Raw genomic sequence first — 19,871 nt, 5'->3', positions numbered from 1 at the left:
AATGTCAATTACGATCTGGGTTTTCAACGATCATAAAAATAAAAGGGTGCGATTATTTTTCTCTTTGCAGTTTCCTCTCCTGCTGTCTTCAGCTGCTAATCGAGCGTCTCTGGCGTTGCAGCGCTGTGCTGTAAACTCCTCCCACAGCCGCTTTGGTTTCATTCAGACACTGTTGCCAACTTGGCAACTTTCTCGCTAAATCTGGCAACTTTTTTGTTAAAAGCGACAAATCTAGCAACTTTTACTGGAGTTATTGGAGACTTTTCTGGTGTTTTGGCGACTGACTTGAAGGCACATATTGTTCTGCAGTTACTGTAAGGAAGGAGCAGCGGGAGCCTCTCCCGTCCTAAAGCACTCCCAGGCGGCCAGTCTCAGTCGGCTCCGGCTGCAGGTTGATGTAGAATAACTGCAGTAGGTTGTGGAAGTTCACCTAAACATAGTTTATACCATCGTCAGTGATAACTGGCTGCATTATTTTCATAAACATAGTTCGACGAGTTAAACACTGTAATATCCCTCTGTTACGGAGCGTTACCATAGCAACTCGTTAAACAGATGGTTCAGATCAGCTGTCTTTTAACAGGTGAATGAGAGAAGCGCGCTGCTGCCTGACAGCGGTTGTTTGGCATAAAACGTACATTGAGGGCAACGTAAAATAGTTCCTATATAAGCAGTAAAAACAACTTATTATTAAACTGTTTATTATTAAACAATTTGGAACCGTGCATTAAATGATTATAATGCACAACACGAAGTCTAGAACACCACGACACGCAGCGGTGTTTAAAAATACTGGATAATTGTGTTAAATAATCGAGATTTCAGTCAAAATAATCATGATTATATTTTTTGTCATAATCGAGCAGCCCTAAGTTTCACTACCCTTACTCTACTGATATAATAACACAATATGGAGGAATAATCAGTCAACTATCATCTGCTTCTAGATGAGAGAAAGACGACTATCTCGATGGACATCCAGCTTCTCGACAACAAGATAAACCAAACAGTGTTGTCCACTGTTTGGCTAACCTGGGCCAAGCCATGACCTCTGACTGGGAACACTACTGTTGCACAACTATTCAGCTCCAGACAATAGCAGGGTGGACTGTGACAGGAGCTTTGCTCTGCCACTTAGGAATCGGCAGACAACTTTAATGACTTAATCAAGCAACGCTAACAGGAATGCCCCAAACCACAACTCCTGCCAAAAATAGACTACTGAGGACTGGAAAAATGAAAAGCACGTAGCATTTATGTGCACACGCCCACCTACACACAAACAGCATCTTATCCGTCCAATTCTAGGGAGTGCCATGCAGCGTGCTCCCTTTCCTGAGAAAAGACGTGAAGATGAGGAGGTCTTTTGAAGACCGTCAAGGCCAACTTCCTCTTGGAAACAGGAAGGGGAAGTGAGGAAGAGTGAACAGGGGGCTCCTGAGAGAGCGCAGAGCAACAACAGTGACATTAATACGGCTCATTGTGCAAGTTTCCCTTTAAGGTATTGTATGAATCTTGAATAACATGTATCCCAGTGGAGATTATGACGTCCCTGCATGCAGCCCTTTAAAAAAAACAAAAACAACCCAGATGTCTGCTTTGTTATCAAAGTTCATGCATTACGCAGTTTATTAAGACTCCCATCAGATTCCAAACAGCAGCAGTGCATCTTGGTAATGTCTGCTAACGTGTGTATGGTATTCTCTCAGATATTTCATGTAATCTGTTCAAACAACAGAACTCACTCTTTCTGACACAAATGGTGAAGAGTGTCCACATTTTTTTTTGCTGGTGCCTGTTAATGTCTCTTCACAACTGCAGCAGTGATGGTGAGATTTCTGGTTGCAAGTGATACTTGACATCCACGTTACTGGACAGAAGGTCATCGGGTGACGTGTAAAACCAAAGTCTTTCCAAGGTCAGTTTTCCAAAAGCATCTTGCCATATTGCTAGAGTTACTATGATCATGCTTAGTACACTATAGCTGAGTAAAACCGATCCAATACCTGGGATGGGATCAGCTAGAAAGATAGCCTTCCTACCCCCCCGACCGCACCAAATGGTCTGATTTATTACAGCGATGTGCACAGCTGCTATGAACTTTTTATCTCATCTTCATTTTTGGAATCTTTCTTTGTTCTATAAATAAGGGGGAAAAAAAGGCAGCTGCAATACATCTCATTTGCAGTTTTAAGGAACGTACATACCAAGAATAATAATTACCAAAAAAAAGCAACACAATGGAAACAGTGCGAAGTGATACCATCCTCTTTATCAGGGGTGCCCAAGTTCAGCCCTCAAGATCTACCTGCAACTTGTAACACCTGTAACACCCCTGAATCAAATAAATGTCTCATTACCAGGCCTTCACAGAGCTGGATAACATGCACATGAAAGAATTCAGCTATTTAATTCCCCTGACTTGGAGAAAAAAATGCATCTAAAGGTTGCAGGGTGGTAGATTTTCGAAGACAGATGCACACGCTGCACACTTTAGCTGTAACCAGTCTCCCATGTTAGATATTGAAAACTGTACAAAGCAGGAGGAAAGAGATTAAGAAGGATGTTTTGTTTTTTTTTCCACAAAAACAACGCCTGAAATTCTGCCACTTTTATGGAAGAAACAGTCTTTTTTGGGGGCAACTTGCAGTCATACTTTTTGTCAACATTGGTTTAATCAGCAAAGATCAGTGTCAAAGACGGCTTGCAAGTAATCTGAGATGGTTTTATTTTTCTAAATAAATTGGAATGTGATTTAATATGTGAATAGGAGGTTTAACAGCAGCCAAGGAGGAGCAAAGTTAGTTTAAAAAAAAAAAAAAAAAAAAAAAAAAAAAGCACATCATATGCCACAACTAGCATGTCCGCAACTGTACTAAACAGTCTGTTTAATGTTGTGTAAATATGACCAGGATCGTACTTAGTAAAAACTATTGTCGTAACATGTTAAAATAAAAACAGCAGGGTGGGGTTTTTTTTAGCTGTGTCAGATCAATGGAGAGGAATGCATGTCTCTACAGGGTAATATTTATAACTGCTGACATCTTAAAAAACGGCTAAAGGTAAAGACACCTTTAAAAAAAACAGCATAAAAAAGAAGACAGCTCTTGCTTTTTGCTTAACTCTGTACATGTGCACCGTTTTGAGATGTGTATCTATGATGTATTTTTAGCTCCAGGAATCTATTCTAGTAGGTGGCACAGTTCCACTTTTGTTGACGCTTTTTATCCTGGAAAACATTGGCTGTACATACATTTCAAGTTCCCATCTTGCTCATTTAATGTTTACAGACTACAATAGATCCAAATTATTGACAACGCTACATCTGAACTAAGAATTTGGGAGTAAAAAAGCTAAATATTATTGAGATATACTAGTTGTAATAGATGTATCATGAAATCATGAGGCTGATATAAGGCTCTGAGGTGCGACCCGACCACAAACATGTAGAAGTTTGTAAGTATTTCTAATTCAAAGCATTTCTTCTCAGCTGTACAGTTTGGTCATTTTTTGTGATGTTAAAATACTTTACACTCAGAGGTTTGTAATATGGATCAATAGTTTTAGTTATCTCTTTAAACCCGCGGCGCTCCACTGTACCGACAGGGGCCATGTCTTTGCACAGGGAGGGTACGTTCTGATGGCTCTTGTTATGTCACTCCATCGTTGCTCTTTCGGTCATAAGCAGTACTCTGAAAAAATCTTGCGTAATGGAGGTCTGCTGTTGGGTGGCAGTGGAACCTTTCTTTTTTTGTTTCCTCCTGTGTTGTTTGACCGAGCAGGTGTTTCAGCCAAGCGCAGCCTCTGGCTCTCAGCATATTTTGACAAATTGCTTGTATTACTTTTGTTTGCCATCACATCTTGCAAAGTATTGTTTTCTGTTCAACATCCAACCTTTTGAACCTGAACAGAGTCCACATCACAGACCCTTTTTTTGTTTTTTAACCAGCTCCTCCTGCTCAGCTGTCTCTGCACTTACAGTAATGTTGAGGCAGGTACGATGATATAACTCACTGATATAACGGTAGAACACAACTCTCTACCGAAGGTCCCATTTATATTGTTTCTAGCCTCTACCGAAGATATCGTGCAGCCTGAATGAATACTCACAAATAGTAATAAACCTAGCTAGACCCAGGGATGTAGTAAGTAGACTTGCAGTAATATATGCATTTATTAGTGAAGTTTATTATAATTTCAGTAATGGTGGCACAATTTCACTCTGATGTACCGTCAGAAATAAGGCGAGGTGTACAATATAAACATATTTAACACTTGGTAGATTATATTATCACTTATTTCAATTATTTCATTATTTCTTACAAACACATCTTTACAGGTTCATGTACAACAAGCTCTAGTAGATTTCCATGTGTATTCATCTACCATAAAGAGGCCAGCAGGACAAGGATTACTGGGAGCTTGTCACCAGCTTAGACATGACACAGAGGTACTTATATGTCCTCCTGCATGTCTGCCGTAAACAATCAGGATGACTTAGGCAGGTACTGCTATATGGACACACTAAAAACACATTGATTTAATATCATTTTTAAAAACAAAAATAAACTCTCTTTAGCATTTTACTTGTAGGGAAAATTGTTACTTTTATTGTGCTCTGCTACAAAGGATATTGAAAATGGCAAAGTCATGCCACTTGTTTCCATCAAACTGTTTATATTGCAAAAGCAAAAAGTTGACTTTTCCCCTTACCCTTCTACAGCAATCATTTAGTTATCAATAGTTTTTATCAATGATAAATGGCAGAAAACTTCACACAGTGCGAGCTACATGTCAGATGGAAACGTAAATCTACCAAGCCTATTCTCTCTTACTTTCTGAAACTAGCAAACATTCATCCTTACCATCTGTAACTCAACTTTTCATGACACATTTTACTTGCAAAATCCAATCCAACCCTCACAACGCCACACAAGGGAGAGTGTCTGATAATGTGTGATCCTATCCCAATTTTCAAATGATTTGTGTGAGCCCTCTCCATGATGACCAGCTTTTCATTTCACTTCTTTTTCTTCATTAACTTAGAAAGACCAAAAACTTTCAATTTCCAACATGGTCGGACACTACATGTCAATAACTTGGTCCCGGGTGGACATGACCTTTCTCCTCCAAAGACATGCAAATATTTACATTCATTAAGTCTGACCGATTTGAATTGCAACTAATTTTAAAGACCAAATAACTCACAATTAAAGTCTACTGTAGAGATTCTTCTGATATATTCCTAAAGCATGAACAGTAAATAGAAAAAGGAGGTGAAATATGTCTATTTACATCGATGATTCACAGCATTTGTTGACTAGTATCACTACAGACTGTATATAGAAGACGATGGACAGACTGCAATGTCTCCAAACAGGTTTCTGAAGAGATGAATTGAAGCTCAATGGGAAGTTCCACCAATCATAATCATTGCAGCATGACGTGAAACGTTGCTCTCAGAAAATATAAATATAGGCAAAGAGGTGGAACTGAGTTAGGGCTGTGAGGGTGGATGATTGACATCTATCAACTGCAAACTGCCTGTAGCTAAGCTCTAACCAAGCTAATCCAGAGCTAGCCAGCTAACAGAGGTAGGTGGCCTCAAGCTAAGGTGTGCTTTTAGCCAGCTAAAATCCATGGTTGTGCTACACTCTGCTGCCCCTAATTATGCCAAATTTCAAGATTAAATAACATATAAAGATATGTTATTAAAAAAAAATTCACCCCATCCCCCCTTTACAATTGTCATCAAGGTAAACATGGCCTAATACACCTAAAATGCTTTTTGAACCAGGCTGGAAACATGTTTTTTCTATAAAAGTTGTTCTTTTTAACATGGGAGTTTTTTGGAAATTAATTCCTTTTGGAACCTCTTGCAAAAAAGGGGTAAATTTCAAGTTTTTCACACTTAAACACAGGCTTCACTTTTAGCCCCCGGTAGATTGTTTCTTTTATATTCCTTATACAAGTTAGCAGATGGCTGATTCATGGGAAAGACTGGTGTACACAATCTGATGGACCTATAGTTTGATCCTGGCTATATGACAGATATAACTTAGTTTAGGTTCAGCAGAATAATGACTATACCCTATGGAACAGGACAAATTATTTAATGATTTTATGGACAATGAACATACTGCCTTACTTTAGGACTTGGAGAAAAGCAATCCATGACTCATATCTCTAAGCAAAGCATTAAATCTGTGGTGTATGTCTTCAGTGCAAGGCTGGGAAAGTGCATTCTGCATGCTCATCTGTGTTCTCACACCATAGTAACATGATATACGTGATGAGGTTAACCTTCATCTTGGGCAGAAGCAGATTACAAGAGGGTGTTATGCTGTGGCTTAACCCATATCGGTATGTGACCGGCTTTGACTCCCAACATGCTCACAAACATCTCTGCTGGCCATGTCTGTGTATTCAGACAAAGTCATCGCTAACTGAAAATAGCAAGTTATAGCACTAAGATAAAGGCATCCACGTGTTGAAAGTCACAGTGAAATGCATGGTCACGCACATGATCATTACACATCAGGTCAGCTCAAACTGCACAAATATGACCACATGAGTATGCACAGTGAAACAGATTAGTCAACATGATGCCTTTAGAGGTGTTTTACTTGTGTGTTGTGCGCTGTGGAAATGACTCAGATGAGAGTTTTGAGCTGAAAGCAGAAGATGGGGGCATGTTATGTGTAGAAAAGGTGGACATCACTTGTTTCCACCCTTTGAACACAGCAGAGCCCACACTTCAGGATGAGATCATTTTGAGGGATGTGCACACCAAATTACCAGTCGCACTGAGCCAAAAGTTATTATCAAACATAAACACACCAGGTGCAAACAGATCATTTATGACGCCTCCATTAATGAATTATCCTTTAATTCAGCTAAAACCCAAACTGTTCCCAAGGGCCAGACAAATGATACCACTTCAGACATAAAATGACATCTGTGTTTGCATCTCAACCCCTTCAAGCCACATGAAACTTTCATTTTTAAAATATAATGATGAACATAACGGTAAAGTCAATGAATTACTGTAAAGTCTGATGGTTTAACCCGTTAGCTGTTAATTATAATCTTTAGATCTTCTTCAAAGGAGAAGAAATAAAGTATTTTAGTCAAACATCTTAGGTTTACCACAACAAACATTCCTATGTGAGTGTGAATGTGTATATAGCCCTTTTCACATGTCATTTGTTAATCCTTAGTGGGTGGGAAAAAATATCTCCCCTGTTAACTTCTTGTTCCTCCTTGTTAATTTACATATGTCACCTAGAGGCAGTTCAGCCTTGCAACAGTGTGAGCCCAGCAGCCAGCTCCGCTGGTTAGAGGCAAGTTCTGCAATGTGGGCTCATTTCACCTACTACCTTCCTTGTAGACAGAGAGGTTCCAGTGCTACTAGTTAACTCAGGTTACTAATGCTCATTTGGTGGGAAAACCGTAGTATAAGAAGACATAAACAAAAATATAACTATGACAACTAGCTCTCGTTTTTAGTTTCTTGGACTGGTTGAAATGATCTTCCTTCCTTTCAGAGGCTCAAAAATCATTTTCATGGATCTTCTTCATCAAACAATTCATGAATATTAAACTTGATGGGGTTTACTCGCTCACTGCAACACACCATAACACACTTCATCAGTATGACATCAGCTGCACAGTTCAGGTTTCCTTTGTGAGGCAGCTCATTTCTCGTGAGATCATGATGACGAGAAAAATCACCTAATCAGGTCTTGAAGCTATTTATGATGACTACAGAGAGCAGAGTCTGACTAATCAGTGTTTTACACTGGCAGCTACATGCAAACTCTAGACGTAATGAGAGTCAACAACAGGGGACCATTTAAGTGTGCTGTTATATGAGAGCAGGAGAAGATGAAATCACTGAAAAAGCATCAAAAACAGCTGGGTTGGACTGTATTTTAGGGCTGCAGCCAACGACTATTCTAATAGTCGACTAGTCCCCGACTATTATAACGATTAGCCGACTAAATCGGAATTCTTTTTTTTTTTTTTTTTTTTAATTTAGCATGAGACTGTTTTATTTATATAACAAATGATAACACAAGAAAGATGGGTAATTCAATAAAAATGTCTCTTTCAATCAACTTTGCTTCTGAAAGGCGGCTTTACAAAAAGTAAATAAAAATATCCTGTACTATAAAAACCATCTGACAGGACAGTGCACAGTCAGTATAAACATAAATCCATAAATAAATAAATCTCTGTCAATTTTATAAAGACAGGTAATGTTTTGTTTTTAATACAAAATAAATAATAAAATCCAGTAAAAACCTTTTTTACTCTAAACCAAGGGCACATAACAGTAAATAAAACTGGATTTTAGTGAAGTACATTCAGTGGTCAGCTGCACAGTTTTGCAAGAGAACCTTATAATTCAGTCTGAAATCCGACAATTTAATGACATTTATAACTGAAAACAAAGCATTCAGAGTTTTCTGGACAAACTGAATGAAATGAGCGGCATCATATCGCAGATCAGCATCTCCAAGACTGACTGAGGGCAGTAGCCTGTTGCAGGGTCTGCTTCCTCTGCAGAAAGGGCTCCATGGTGTCTCTCTTCTTCAAACTGCATGCATTTAAGTTAAAATACTTTTGTCTGGCAGTCAGACAAGACATTTTATTTTTTGACGTCTCAGTCTGCTAGTTAGCATAGAAGGTAATCTTTCAGAGGCGAGTCAGACTGACTCGACGTACTTCCTCTTTAAATGCTCATACATCACCAACGTGCTGCCATGAAAAGCAAGGTCTGCTTTGCAAACTTGCTGGAGATCTTTTTGTTTGCCTTATCCAGGCTTAAATGTTCCCAAACTTGAGATGCCGCCATTTCTGTGTACATCACAGCCCACCAGAGGCACTATTGCACGCCCCATCTGGCAACAATAGTCGACAATGGAATTCATTGTCGACTATTTTAATTGTCGATTTTTGTCTGCAACGTCAACGAATCGTTGCAGCCCTACTGTACTTACTAGCCAGCCTGTGACAGTAACAATAGCTTCGTCCAATGGACTGTCAGGTGTTTCTTTGAAAGAGCGGGCCTTTATCTGAATAAACACACAAACCATCTGGAATGTCAGATCCGAGTTTTCCCCTCTCCAACTTTTGTCAACATGTTTTCCAGATGAAAAAATATGCTGTAGCTGGAATATTATCTTCACTGGACAATCTGTTCAAGGACAAAAAGCTTCATCAAGCTTTTCTACCCAGTAAGCAATGAAACACCAGTTCATAATGTAACTTAATGAAGTCTTTTCATTACAGTAAATGCCTGATAGCATCAGTGCAAGTTTTTATTGCAACAGATTGTGCTGCTATGCTAAAACTCACATGCACAAACGCACACCTACACATCATTGTATACACACAACTGCTGGCATAAGTCCGGCTGCAGATACAAAGATGCTGATATGGTTTTTTTAAGAACACAATCAGATTATCTTGACAAAACCCGCAATGCCCTCCGTCATGTCATGTACTCAGATGTGTTCTTCCCCTTTTGAAGTCACAAGGCTGCCGATTCAACCTACTGAGAGATGCAGTGGAAGATGACTAGAGGGTAGGAAGATATGTCAAGCAGAAACGCGGCTTTTGTGAAATTACTCACCCAAATTAAATCACAATTGGACGTATGTGTGTGTAGCTTTGCGAAACAGAGAGGGGCTGCTGTGTGCTTGAGAGCTGCTTGCGAACAAGTCTGAGGGAGTGAGTGAAATTATTACTCAGTACATTAGGCCCGTTACCTAATGCCTGCCCTCGTCCTTTTCTTACCAAGAAACTCTTGTGAGGGAAAAGGAGACTACAGGAAGAAAAGGACAGGAGATCAGGGGAAAAGGTTTACTTCCTTTCCAACACACACAGGTCAGAACATGTCAAACAGTTCCACTTTACCCATCATGACAGTAAGCAACCATTTAAATGACAAAGACGAGCCAAGATCCATCGTGCCTGAGACACTGACGTGGGAAACAAGCAGACAAAAAAGAAAAAGCAAAGCTCTGCCAATCCTGAGCAACTTCCATTCAGAATTGTTGGTTGGAGTCTGGCACAACCGCCATCACGACTGAAACCATGGCAACCACAAGACTTCAATGGAGCGACCTTTCTCCAACTAGGAGCCTTGGCAACACATCATCGCCTCTGACAACGAGCAGCACTCAATGATGATGGCGCAGAGTTGTGATTTTTAATCACAACCACAGATCATGATGCTGCAAGATCAAGAAAAGACACGTCTTTTCAATCTCATACAAGCCTACGAGTTAAGGATTGTCCGATATACCCGCCGCAGATACCACCGTGTTTCACTTGTGCAGACATCGACCAATACATAGGTGCAATCGTGAATATATTTTTCTAGACATGACTTGCACACAGGGTTCATCAGGTTAATGAATGCTTCATCTAGAAAACAGGGAAGTTGGAGTTTACCCCAGCATCCAATGGGCGAGAGGCAGGGACAGTTCAGCAGTCCATCACGGCCATGATCATCATGGACAACATCAATTATAAGCAATGGAAATCTGCCTTTTCGGTAAATACCTGCAGTTCTTTAAAAAATAAATTTAAAAAAAGATAAGAGATTTTAAATATTGATATAATATCACACAAAGTCAAAATATTTTGATATTTTCTTGCACTGTTATTGTAAATCAGATCAATAACATTTGTGTATTTAGCTTTGATTGCAAGGACGAAGTAGAAACCTGTTCTAGAGGAAATGTCAGCGATTTGGTAACAATTTGCATCATGTAGTTGGTAAGTGGAGCCATTCATCGCTCAACTTTTTCTTCTTGATAATATACAATGCAATTCATAGTTTAATGCCATGTCGTAACCCTTCACTTGATACAGAATATACATTTCTGCATGCACAGATTTAAATGTTACATTTCAAACCAAATAGCAATACTGGTCATGAAAAGAGTCGGGGAAAATATGCAGAGCGTCTCTGTTTTCCCCATTTTAACCTGCAGCTCCTCAACAGGGACTATTAAGAACATCCAGTGAGGGATGTGTGGGGTAAAAGGGTATTGGAATTGGGGTAATGCACATATTATGCAAATTTTTTTCAAGTTTTTTTTGTTTTGTATTGCTATTTACACTTTCTTTATCTTCGGAAAGCCACTTGCACAACATATTCTTAGACGTCAAGTGCACTAAAAGACCTGAGCATTAAAAGACTTGGTGTAAAATAGTTGGCAACTTTTAAACTTAAGTTGAGTAGTGTGCATTGTATGATTCTTTTTTTTCTACTGTGTGACATACAGTAATTGTTTTTAACTCATGCTTCAAATATTTATTTTTAAAAGTAATTACTTGAAGAATTAAGAGCACTGGACTTTTTTGTTTTGGTTTTTTTTTTTTTTTTTTTTTATTTAGATGAATGGTTGATCATGTTTAACAAAGATTAAACTGTTATATTTATTGTATACAACACTTTTCCAACATCGACTTTCTAAATGTTGTTATGGTTTGTTAAATTTTGTTTTAATTTCAGTACTCTTTAATGAGCCTTGAAGTATTTATTTTCATTGTGTAATTTTTATGAAGTAAATTAAGGAAGCCAAAACCTGCTCTAAATATTGGCTCAAGGAAATTGCAAGCTGAATATCGGACATTTGCTGAGTCTGATGAAAGGTGAAAACAAAAATAAAACAAAACAAATGAAAAGCAAGAAAGAAAAAAAAACAGAAACAAAAACTGATTATCAGCCCTAAAAAATCCATATCAGTTAATCCCTACTACTAATAATTTGTTCTTGATCAAACTACACTACTGTCCATGTACAGAAATGTAGCAATCAAGCACATACAGCATTTTCTATGTTTCATCACATGTCCAGAACAGAAATCTGTTCTTTGGTTGCATCACAGCTGTTTGCCTCATTATCATCTGCGAATAAAAGACCTGACCCTTTACCTAGAAACCAGTCTGGACCAGACTTGTTACACGACAACTTAACAAGAAATTCTACAAATGTTAGAGCAGGAATATTGAAGGATTTACTGATCCTAATGCAATCAACTTTGCATAAAAACAAGACGACTGTGGCATTTAAACTGACATGCAAAAGGCAAACTAAAGTGTCCTTAATGATTATTTTGTTTCATTTAAATCACAACTAGACCAACTCAAGATCTCATTTTAACCAAACAAACTGCTTTAAATTATTATTTCCGTTTTATCTGCAATAATTGAGATTAAGCTTTTTAAGCCACTTGTCCAGCTGATTATGTTTTCCTTGCAACATGGCCGAAACCTCCAGACCAGAAGGGAAAACAAGGACTAATTCAAACAATCAATATGGATCTAGTTAATTATTATTGGCAACTTTTGTCCAAAACACACTGCGGCTGTGATTATTTGTAGTGCATTTAAGATCAATAGCATGAATATTAAGCATTTATAAAATTTGTATCTGTCAACTGGTATGGCTGCTATAATATGAGGCAATAATCTAACATATATTAAACTCTTTTCACAAATTACTTTCATTGATCCTATTTTACAAAAAGAAAATGTTTTTCTCTGATAGCATGAACGCTGATACAAATGCCAGCCACATAAAGATGATCCTAAACTTAAGCGGTACGTCATTGACTTATAAAGCAGGTTGTTAAAAAACTATTAGCTGAACTATCAAAACACTGTGATAAACTACCACAATAACTACTGAGAGGAACGTAAACCACCAGCTCAGATTAATATCTTTAATAACATTCATGTTAAAAGGTACAGCAGGTTGTTCCAACTTGTTCCAATGCAATATTAAACCAGTAAAGCTTACAGGTAAGTGGTTGACAGTTTTAGTTATTATGTAACTGTCTTAGCTCATCACCCGCTCAAGTTTATAGGAATTTTTTAAACGAGTGTGGCTCTAACACTAACGTGCAGTTTTACAATGATCAATCAACCTGAATTTAATCAAATTCACTTTGTTTACTTTCTCTAGGATTTCCTGATAAGACAGCGTTGCGTTGTTCTACTGACTATAGAAGGGCTGGGGAAACTTTAGCAGTGAACTCTGCAGGAATTTTATCTGCCACTTCACTTTATTATCATTCCATGTTTCACAGATATATGCTTCATTTTATTGTTGACTTCACAATCTTTATTCAACTTATGTGACTAGAACATGTTATTTAGAGCTGGATGTTTGACACTTTAAACACCCAACATCGGGAGACCAGACTCTAGACTGATCTTCAAGTTGTGATTTAGGTCTGACTGAGCACAAGCAGCACGAACGGCTAATAAACAAAACCAGTACATCTCTTAAGAAAACCTGAAGGTACGTTCTGCTGAGTTGCGTGCTTGGACAACAGCTTGTAAAGAGTACTTTCATGTTACTTTCATATACAACTGTTAGCTGATCATTGCTTGGTTAAAAACAGTCAAATCTAATGGAAAGGGGAAAGATGAACGGAGGAAAAGGAGACAGGTCGTCATCGCAATGTGCGTGTGTGTAATAGTCAAATCGCAGGTCCTGCAACGTAGGAGGCAAATGAACTCAACATGTTCATTTGCCCATCTGTCCATCTCTGACCTGCACACAGATGGGAACCACGTCCATTTTCGTTTACAACTGCTCCCACATGGGTGGTCATAAATTAAATAGGATACAGCCGAACATATATACACATTATATATATATATATATATATATATATATATATATATATATATATATATATATATATATATATATATATATATATATATATATATATATATATATATATATATATACACACACACATTATATATATATATATATATATATATATATATATATATATATACATACACACATTATATATATATATATATATTTATATATATATACATACACACATTATATATATATATATATATACATACACACATTATATATATATATATATATATTTATATATACACACATTATATATATATATATATATATTTATATATACACACATTATATATATATATATATATATATTTATATATACACACATTATATATATATATATATATATATTTATATATACACACATTATATATATATATATATATTTATATATACACACATTATATATATATATATATATATTTATATATACACACATTATATATATATATATATTTATATATACACACATTATATATATATATATATATATATATATATATATATATATATATATATATAAAAATATATATATATACACACACACATTATGTTATATAGTCTAGAACTATATAACAATGATAAAAGACATCTTCGAGTCTTTGCCAACTCCCAATTCTTTTAAATGGAAAAAGAAATGGAAGCATCATGTCTGCTTTCTCATTGCCTAATAAGACAACAGAATGGGACATTTCCGTTCCAATTAGACTTTAAAGTTTTGTTCCCCTGGGCAAGCAAGCAGCTGCTAACTGTGAACCATGCACTAGATAAAGTGACTGGATACGAGTCCAGGATAATTCATTAATAGAGAAGAAGACTCAAACCTCGCCAAAGGGTCATGGCCACAATGATTTTCGTACATAGTCAGAACACAAAAAGTGACTTTTACTGAAACAACAACTGTATCTCCAGTGAAAGTAACATTACTGTTGTTATGACTTAACTGAGATGAACTTTCATCATAACAATGTTCACGTGCAGAACAGTAGTTGTTTTCCACTGAAGATGCATGCTGTGCGACTGCCTTTGGGCGCATAACCAAAACAGCAACAGCCCCTCGTTTGCCAAGACTTAGCAAAAGCCTTCGCTGATATAGTTCAGCGCTTTGGGGAAATAAACTTTGCCTGTTGAATCCTTCCATTTGACAAAACAGAATGTAAATAAGCCACTGAAAGGAAACATCCCTTCGAAAGTTTCTAAGCTACTGTGCAAATATGCCATGTTCTTGTCTGTGTGGCTCCGCTGCAGGATAGCATCCACCTCCATTTAACAACTGAAAGAGCTGTTGGGCTATTTTTGACTAGTCAGCATTTCTCATTGGATCGTTAGAAAACCTGAGCCATAAAATTAGGCTTCGGAGCAAATTTCATCTGATGACTGATCGTCATATCAATATTCATGATATCCACCGGCACAGTGAAGCACACTCTAATTCTTCTGATATTCATGAGCAACTGGGCAAGCTGAAACACTTGTGCATGTTCATGTAAATTGTGAGCTGACTCTATCTGTGTGTAACTACCAACCAACAAGGCTTCTCTTTCATTCTGTCATTTCGTCCTCTGTCCGTCTCTCAGATGCAAACACATCCAGACTAGCAAAAACAATATGGTCTGCTACTGCCTTTGTTTGCATTGCTCTTATAAGAGACTGAGAACCCTTCCATCATGCAAGCTAGTCTTTAAATTACACTGTAGTCATAACACAGCTCATGTCCCTCTAGCAGCATCCTCACCAAAGATGAAAACCACTCAGTGACTCACTGATCCGAGTTTATTTTGGCCCCACAAAACTAAACTGAAGGTTCTTTCGGTCATATGGTGTAAAGCATCCAAATGAACCATGTCTGCCCAGCTGTGTGTATGTCAACAAGGCCACGGAGGTACATCAACACACTCAGCAGCACACCTCTATTTATGCTATTTGACATACAGGTTCCACATTGGGAAAGAAAAAATTGCAGACATCCGTTAATCCTATTGGCTCCAAGGATTCAGCAGGACACACATTATTAGAAATGAACTACTGATAACAGCAGTCATGCAACAGTCAGAAAGAGACTACAAGTACTGATGATTTTATTGTATTTTATTTTTTGAGTTTTTTTTTTTTTTTTTTAGTGCAACCACCCCAACCAGAGGCATGTTGTCAAAGCTATCACGCCTTTGAATTTGCAGCTTTCAAGTTTCCCCCCACTTTCTTTCAAAGAAATACTTCCTTTGTCAGGGAAAGTTGCTTCTGAAAGGCAATTTCATCCATGGCGATTGTTTGTTTACAAAAGCATGTCCAGTCAATGTGTCAATCATTTTGCATTAAGCTCACCTGCACCAACTCTATGCAAAAGCATCCACGTCCACTCATGTCTTGTCAGGGTTCGTGTCTCATTTTCTCTCTTAGTATGAAGAAACCATTAAAATGTCATCTAAATATTAACAAGGACATCTAAATGCCACACAAGCTGACACGCAAAGATGACAAACCGGTTGACTGTGAACACAGGAAACTTTTTAATCGCAGACAAAAAGTAGCACGTTTATCTATGACATTTGCGGCTAAAAATGTAGTCTGCCGTACACACTTTTTGAGATACATTTTCAAGATATCAACACTTAGGTTACGTTCCCACCAACTTTGGGAGCTAATTATAAGCTTACAGCTAATCATTGGAGATCTACAAACTTATTTGTCTTTTCATGTCACTTATCAATATCGAAATATTGCCAATTTGCTAATTAGCCTATAAGCTAAGCTAACTAAACCGAGATCGCTCTTTCTCTTTTCATTTTCCTCAATACCTTTCTCTCCGTCCTCTGAGATCTCTCATACTTAAACCTCGGGCCAATTAGGCGCTTTTTAGGCTGATGTATAAAATAGCTCATTTATTGGTGAGCATTTAGTCTCCATCAGAGGAAGGTGACGTCCCGTGGTACCCAGCAGCGGTGCCACCGCAGCGGGCTGACTGGCTGGTGTCTCTCCGGAGTACGGAGGCCCCAGCTTTTCCCCGACTACACAACCGAAAAGGCTAAAAACAAATAAGTGACAGCTTCTAATGGCGAGCCTCTAACATTCAGATGTCAGTCAGCTTACCTTTGCTTTAGTGATGGTGTGTGTGGCTAGTTTAACAACCGCGAAATTTCCCTTGCCGATGGTCCGCTCGATTTCATAGTGGCCCACTCGGGCAGGGGGGGGCCTGGTGGCCGTAGTGTGGCCCGGATTGGTGATGCACCCGCTGGCCGTGCTGGTATGACCTGAGGGGTTGATCCCGGGGGATGGCTGGGCTCGGTTCGGGGGGCCCATAACTACGTGGGTCTGTCGGGGAGGGTGCGTAATCCCGGCCGCAGCGGACCCAGCAGCACCTCCGCTAGACACGGTCGCCATCTTCTCGCCTCTCTGCGGGAACAACAAGCAGCCTTGCGGAGCGCGCATCGCAGGCACGCCCCCGCCCTGCGTCATTTTACGTAGAACGCTCCTCCGCAGCGCCCTCTCTAGGTTGTAACCGTGGCAACGGTCCGCGTAACAAATGACTTCATCCACAGAAACGTATTGTGGTTGCCAAGGAGACAGAGAAGCGCGCATCATCGCTGTGGTTCCCATGATTCAGTGATTCCTTACAAAACTGCTGCGCTATGTATGATTAGACGGATTTAGGAGGCTTTAAAGGTGTAGAACACGTCAAAGATAGAGCCTTAAGCCAAGAAAAAACTACTGACATTATTCAATTGCATGACTGAACTAGGGCTACTTTCATTTTATACAAAAATTCTTTTAAAAAATGTTGTATTGCCATTTAGAGGAGCAGGCACTGCAATACCATAATTATGTTCAGACCAAATTCTGCCCATGGTGGCTTGTATGCTTCAAATTAAACAATCTTCTTTTGACAGGTGACTTCATACAGATAATCAGGTGTTCTGTTATATCTCAAATCCGCGACTGCTGTTTGCTTTGCCATCTGTAAAGAAATGTCCTTGACATTCTGAGAGGGGCAAACCGTCTGAAAAGATCAGTAAACTTGTGCACCTACAGCTATGACAAATGGTAAATCAAAATATATTTATATATTCGTGATGAGAAGAAGAAGAATACGAAAACAAAATCAGGTTGATGAGGATAAGGCGAAGACACAGGTACAAACAAAGAAATCACTTCAAAATGGTTGATTTTCCACATAAGTATTTGGGGGGGGAGAAAAACGAACTAAGGCCAAGCAAAGCAAGTGTGCAAGAATCACAGCACAATATAATACCTATTCATATAAATCATATAAATAATATTAATAAACAGGAAAATGATTAACATTGGACGTAAGCAGTGATTTCATGTGATGCAGTTTCAACCTGTTCCAGTTAATGACATTGTCACCAGATTGTGGACAGCACCACCTAAAGGTTGAGATGAGTTCCTGCACCCAGCAGCAGGTGCAGAATACTTTCCCAATTGCCGAATTTTAATTAACTGAGATATTTATTAATTAAGAGAAGAAAAAAACAGGATCAATATTATAGTAATATCAGATCATTTATTTACCAAAAATGGGTTATATTAAATGGCCCCATCAAACAAAAATTTATATACTTCAATGCTGATGAAGTTTGTACTTGGGCATCAAAATCTTGTTTTGATTAATATTTCTGAATAGATATGCATTGAATTAGTAGAATTGCTCACTGTTAAACTAAAAAAAAGAAAAAAAAAGAAATAATCAGAAAGGGATACAAAAAACACCCAAATACAAGAGGGAGATGAAATTGGTTTGGGAAAGCTTTGAGAATGAGAACAAAATACTCTTGTTTGTTGTCAGCTGGGTCTTGAAGAAGAAGGAAGAGTACACAATGTACAAAGGCTCTGGAGAAAGAAGCTTGATTTGATCCAAAATGTAATTTGTGTGAGATTTGGTTACTTTGTGACTGTTTACAGAGAGATAACAGATAACAACCATCTTCCACAATTATATTCACCATTTTTAATTTAACTGAACTGAGTGATTGAGTTTCAAAATAGATATATATTATGAAACTAAAGATAACACACACACAAACAAAATAGTCAATACAATTTGTGACGGGTCAAGCAGTGAAGCAGTCAGGCACAGGTTTAAAGTTAAAACAAATGAAAACCATACCATCAAAACATAAACTAAAATGCGCGCTTTTTAAGAATATTTGTGATGCTACATGAAATGGATGTCTAATAAAAATATTGGTCTGCAAATTAAATCCTGGTTGAACAAAATAAATCTAAGTGTATGTGTAATGCATTGGGACATAACCTATGTGTGGCTGTAGACACAGCCATCACACAATTATATATCATATAAGAGCTATAACAGAGGAGAGGAATAAACATTAGCTCTGATGGGGTTGTTTTCACCACTCATCAATCTAAAAAATGTGTCAAGTTGTTCATTAGCTAAGGGAATTGATATTATTCTCTTGAAACATTTGCTTGTGCTTATCAAGAATATTCAAACCACCTTTTCTTTATCATTTATTCAGTTTTTTTTAGTCGCTGGGTCTGATACTGCTAGTCCAACAAATGGCTGCAAAGCAAAATGCACCCTTCTTCTCAGATGTGTAGAAGATAAGAAATATGTTGCTATAAACACTGAAGAACAGAATCTTCTTGAGTAAATAGTCTGCTGTGTCTCTTCTTATAAACAGCCTCAGTGTTGCATTCCTTTCTATTCTTGTCAAGTGAGGTTCTAAATAAATTAAAAGGTTCCCTTGCTAACACATGGATATACAAATAAAGTATGAAAAGGCCTACACATTAACCAAAAAGTTCATTCTGACTACATTGTAAGGGGACAGAAAAAAAAGGATGAATAAAAAATACTTTATTAATCCCCAAAGGGAAATTCAATAAAATAAAATATTCAATGAAATATTTATCTGAAAAGAGTACCCAACTGCAGATTCCCTTGCTAACACATGGATATACAGATAAAGTATGAAAAGGCCTACACATTAACCAAAAAAGTTCATTCTGACTTCATTGTAAGGGGATAAAAAAAAAAATGAATGAATGAAAAATACTTTTTTAATCCAACTCAATCTGTTGGTTTCCTTATATAGGCTATTGTGAATTGGCTTTCATTATGTTTTTTGTTTTGTTTTTTCTGTCTGTAAAGCGTCTTGAGATGGCATTGCCGTGATTTTACGCC

Source organism: Telmatherina bonti, assembly GCF_933228915.1.
Source record: "Telmatherina bonti genome assembly, chromosome: 9".
Taxonomy (NCBI): Eukaryota; Metazoa; Chordata; class Actinopteri; order Atheriniformes; family Telmatherinidae; genus Telmatherina; species Telmatherina bonti.
The sequence above is the reverse complement of the archived record's forward strand: the minus strand, read 5'-3'. Positions refer to the sequence as shown.